Genomic DNA, 5,971 nt, shown 5'->3' on the forward strand with positions numbered 1-5,971 from the left:
TTGTTTAGTAAGCATTGTCTCTGAAAAATATACAATATTTCATTTCTTTGTTGTTACTTTGGATTAAAATACAAAGGTTTGAAAGTTCAACTTAATTTTACGTCATCTGATTTGATTTGGGATGGATAGATTAAGTAATAAGTTATGTATATCTAACATAACCTTAGTTTTAATAGACGAATTCTTTTTACTATTGGTGAGTATAATACTTAATTATGCGTTTATGCATTGTAACTAATAGCTATTTATTTTTAGAATAATTACTGCTAACTACATTATTATTAGTATCTCTAATAAATAATCGGAAACTAGCTATTCGAAATGTCAAAATTTGCAAGTTTTCAATAAAAATGGTAAGAAATGCAAGATAATTTTATTTTTCTCACTAAGGATTTTTATATTGATCAGGAGTTTAAACACATTGAGAAATCAGTTGTACATATTACGTGAAATATAATAAAATATAACATAATAAAATATAACATAACCTAATCTTTTTGAGTGAAGACATACTGCACTTTCATATTTATAAAAGGTAAGACAATACTTGTTATAATATAATTATATGTCTCTGCATTTAAAACATATTCTTATTTATTTTCAGGTAATATTGTTGTAAGCGCAGAAAATAGAGAAACTGGTTTGCTTAGTAGTAAAATGTTATCGAAAAGTTTTTCATCAAAAGTTTGTAACTAAATAAGTTATAGAAAGGAAAGATATAAATTTTGACAGAATAGTCATAATGTTTGATTATAATAAATGCAATGTGGAATGTCAATAAATCTGTACATTTGCATAGCAAGATTTTAGACTATGATATGAAGTCATTATTTTTTAAGGTAAAAGTAGAGTCGAGTGCATTTTACAATCTCATTTTAACGCTTTCATAAATTATTCATATTGATAATATATAATGATATATTATAAATTTATTAACAAGGAATACGAGGTTTCAGATGACAATACAAACTTGGACAAAAATATTTTGGGGTTATGATTGAAAAAGTTTCCCAGTCACTGTTCTAGACGATGAAATAAATATTTCATAATGGATAATAAATATATTAACAACAAATAAAATATGTTCAGATGCTGTGAAATGTTTTATCGAGTGATGATGTTATAAATAGTTAAGTTAATTTGCATTTATTACTTTTATTACTTTACCTACCTTACATTTGATATATATCACGTAAATTATAATCGAATAATTATTCGATTATAATTTACTTGATATATATCAAATGTAAGGTAGGTTTTCCAATGACTGTTCTAGACGATGAAATAAATATTTCATAATAGATAATAAATATATTAACAACAAATAAAATATGTTCAGATGCTGTGAAATGTTTTATCGAGTGATGATGTTATAAATAGTTAAGTTAATTTGCATTTATTACTTTTATTACTTTACCTACCTTACATTTGATATATATCACGTAAATTATAATAGAATAATTATTCGATTATAATTTACTTGATACATATCAAATGTAAGGTAGGTTTTCCAACGACTGTTCTAGATGATGAAATAAATATTTCATAATGGATAATAAATATATTAACAACAAATAAAATATGTTCAGATGCTGTGAAATGTTTTATCGAGTGATGATGTTATAAATAGGAAAGTTTATTTGCTTTTGTTATTGTTATAAAAAAAGTTTACTTGATATGTATTAATAAATATCTATTAAAAAAATAATCAATATTTATGACACTTTTGTGTTTTATAAATAATCATATTTTTAATGCAGTTATATATTTGTATCATTGTTTATATTTAATAAATGAATTTCCACAAAAACATTCTTAATAAATTTACGTATATGTTCATTTCAGAAATAAATAAATAAATAAATAAATAAATAAATTTCAGGTGTTTTATTGTTAAATAAATGACATTGATTTATGCGTTATATTATTTCAACTTCAAATCTTCAAATATTTGTGTAATATTTCAACATCAGTTATAAGTTTCAGAATAATTTAATAATTCAATAATTAATAATTCAAAATGTTCACCAGCTCTCTGTCTAATTGTATATTACCTTACCAACATTCAACAATTTGTAGGCAACATTGGTTCCAAATTTCCAAATATAGACCAATATAGACCAATTGTTGGTTTACCTATATGGCCTCAATATAAAAAATGTTCAATTTTTATGACCAGCCGATATTGGTTTCAAATTTGACCAATGTAGATTTTATATTGCTTGTAGATTCAGACCATATTAATTTCTACATGGGAAAGTAACGCATACTAGTGCACTCGAATATATGTTTCCATATTACTCTTGAATGTTTAGCGACGTACAATTTATCATTGTTCGAAACACTGAGATAATATTTAACAGACATATTGTTTTCGAAATTAATATTGGTGTTTCGAAAAGCCATTTCTATATTGTTATCGTGCCAGCCTTCGTATATAGGTGGTATACATATATTTTTTTCGGTTTCTCTGGTGAAACGCATTCTTTTCAACATTTAAAATACTGCTCTGTCCAGCCGCCTGCAGCATTTGCGTTCTAAAAACATGATCTTTAATTTATTGTGACAACTTTCTATAAACATCGTTCAAAAATCACCCTCACATAGTATTGCACGAATTATTAATTTGGTGGAACTTTTATAAATATTATTTACTGTATGAAAATTAAAAAACACCACTTTTTTGCTAATTATTTTGTTATTTTTCTGCAGTTTATTACATCTCATCTTATTTTTTTGTTTATAAATTAGTGGTGTGCAGTGGAGATATTATTTACTGTATGAAAATTAAAAAACTCCACTTTTTTTGCTAATTATTTTATAATCTATTAAAAAAAATGTTATTAGTACCATTAACTTATTTTTAGAAAAGGTTCAGGTCTTTTTACATATTGCCATAGACTCTAGTGGACTGTAGACGGTAACAAAAGCGTACCAGTCACAAAAAAACACAACTTTCACTATGTTGATCGTCTGGGTATTCTTTGAGAGCACTCCTAATCACTTTTTCAACTTTTCAATGCAATATTTAATGAATATTTACACTATATCAATGGAAAATTTAAATGTTTCAACATAACCTCAAAAATGATTGTGAACAATTGTAAAAATAAATTTAGTAAAAACTCGATCACAAAATGTCCAAAGATTGTAAGATTTTGGATACATACTCTTGATATATAAAAAATAAATTCTTGAAATTTAAAAGAAGAAGATATAACTATAAGTTAACAAACATAATGCAAAAGATGAAATAGAATCAATATAAGTCAAATATAGATATCATATAGAAATGATTTAATATCCATCATGATATGATTAGAACTAAACAATAAACTATGTATATTAGAGATAAAAAAAATCAAATCAAATTGAAATATTTGATCCAAATGAAACCAAAGTTTAAATTACTGAACAGAATAGTATTTGATAAATGAATCGAAAATTGGATATTTCTTTCGAAAAGATAAAATTGTTAATTTAAAAATAAAGCATTTAAGTTAATCGAAGTTTAAATCTTGAAACCTTCTTGAACTCAGTGGAACTAGGTATTAAATTTATAATACTGTATAAAATCATTGAATATGGGATCATCGATATGAGGATAGGATATGATTGATATAGCATAGAATTTAAAATACTCTAAAATAAAAATGTAATAGTGTAAAAATAGAAATATTTTTTATTTAAATTATTAATTTAAATTTATAAATTATTATTTGTTTTAAACGTACGATGTTGAAAAAAATTACTGAGCATTTTATACAATTTATCTGAATCATTTTCAACAATCGGTTTAGGAATACTGCGGACGTTATCGCAGACGGCACTCTTCTCGTCGCGGACGGCACTATAACCGCCATGGTGGGCAGTATCATCACTGCCACGGCTGGCAGCATTATAACCGCCGCGGTCGCCTCGCCCGTCGCGATTATTATTTTGGACACCGCGGTTGTTTTTTTGACCACCCTGGTTTTTATCTCGTCCGCCGCGATTGTATCCTTGGCCGCCGCGACTATCGCCGCCCTTCTTATTTTCTCCTTTCTGCTGTTGCTGTTGGCCAGGCCCACTTTTGCACCAACTTGCTTGGTCGTCTGAGGACTAAAATAATAATTAATAATATAATAAATAAATAAAATAAATAAATAAATAATAATAGCTGAATGCTAAATATATTTATCAATGTATTTATATATTATTATATGAATCTAACCTTACCTTTTTATGCGTGTAGATTATAGTTTTCTTCTCTTTGAAGAATTTTTCGAAGTATATTTCTACGTTTTCGCCGCCATCATACAATACTGGTAGGAGAGATAATGTACTTTCCTCCTTTTCGTACATTAATTCAATTGCCTTGAAACACAACCCAATGGAAATCATGTCGAAATCTGTTATAAAAAAAGATAATGAAATCAAGTATGTTACATTTTCATGATATATTATTCAAGTTTGAGGAAGGGTAAATAAAACCTTTGTAAATATTTACGGGCTGTTATCGTTGTGGGATTTTGTAATTAAACACCACTTTGTAATAATTAAACAAACATGTTTTTAATCATTACAAAGTGGTCGGCAATATGAGTGTAATAAAAAAATAATAATACTGTTCCGATCAACACAAGGACAAATAATTAATTGAACGCAGAGAATGTTCAGAGAAAAAAATCCGTATCTCAATCCTGAATATTTACGTAAAATAATTTGTTATCATATATATATATATATATATATATATATATATATACATATACATATATATTAGGGTGGTCCTTAATATGGTCATTTTCGAATTTCTTTGCTCCCAAGAGCTCAAATTCTTCCAAATTGATAAAAAAATCACTAAAAATTAATATACATATATATATATATACATATATATATATATATATATATATACAGAAATATATACCTTTGTCCCCTTTTGATGCTGCACAGAGCAGAACCACGTGTCCAAGATAGGATTTTGTTGCAAAAATTTCTCCTACCTTTTGAGGTCTTATCAGTTCTACATCTGAGCTATAATAGTAAGTTTTCTAATTATACACATGTTCTAAATAATAAAAAAGTGGATTTAAATCACTTACACAATCTTTTTCTCCCAATAGGATTTTGTATCAATATCTGTTAATATGATGAGGACTTCTTCTAGTGGAATGTCACTTATTACTTTGAAATTTTTTATGTTGGGCATATTTGTAGTTGTAATTGATGCTAGAAAAGTTAATAATGCATATCACAACAAGGTAAATGTAAGTGTAAGCAGCAATTTGTCGTATGTCATCATATGCATGATGCATGAACTCCCGAAATGTTGAAATAAGAGACTGTTTATTTCGAAATTAAACTATAATTTCGCTATTACTAAAAATTATAAATAATACGATTTCCAAGAAATCATTATAATTTTCAAATAAAATCATATTTGTAATTGTATTCACACACTATATGCACACCCGGTAAAAAACGAGCATTACACGAATAAAAATCTATTGTTTTTTTTTTAATTCATTATTATTTTTTACGTTTCAGCTTTATTCAGCGGAAACTAAAAATATAATTTTGAAAACCAAAATGTAGGACCATTATAAAAAATACAAAAATTACAAAAAGCATAAATTACTTACAATTTTCTTATTCCAGTGTTAAAAAAAACGCACGAAATAAACTCTAGCTAGAATGTATGGATTTAAAATACATTTTTAAAGAAATTCATGTTTTTATGCTCTATTATTTAACACTGCTATATCTTATATATAAAATTCTTCTGTAACAATGTAAGTTTCATTAATCCTCCTAAACTATAATTCGGATTTTCATGAATCTTCCTGAAGTTTGTTCGGAAAAATTTCTAGAATGTTTTGCTTCATAGAAATATAGTTAGATTGTAGAAATAAATAGAAAAAATTACAAAAAACCGCTTATCATTGTTTGACCTTTAAAATTTTAAGGCATGGTTTGACATTAAAAA

General features: G+C 26.2%; 1 long non-coding RNA gene across 1 annotated transcript; it reads left to right on the forward strand.

Annotated features, from left to right (window-relative positions):
• The first annotated feature begins 333 nt into the window (after window positions 1-333).
• LOC113363244 lies at window positions 334-642 on the forward strand. The gene is made up of 3 exons (XR_003365877.1): window positions 334-353; window positions 409-535; window positions 605-642. It is a non-coding gene; the product is annotated as an uncharacterized LOC113363244 (long non-coding RNA).
• The last annotated feature ends 5,329 nt before the right edge of the window (window positions 643-5,971 follow it).

The sequence above is a fragment of the Ctenocephalides felis genome, unplaced genomic scaffold, assembly GCF_003426905.1.
Source record: "Ctenocephalides felis isolate EL2017-DRISC unplaced genomic scaffold, ASM342690v1 CF-g0.4_SCAFFOLD_00287, whole genome shotgun sequence".
Lineage (NCBI taxonomy): Eukaryota > Metazoa > Arthropoda > Insecta > Siphonaptera > Pulicidae > Ctenocephalides > Ctenocephalides felis.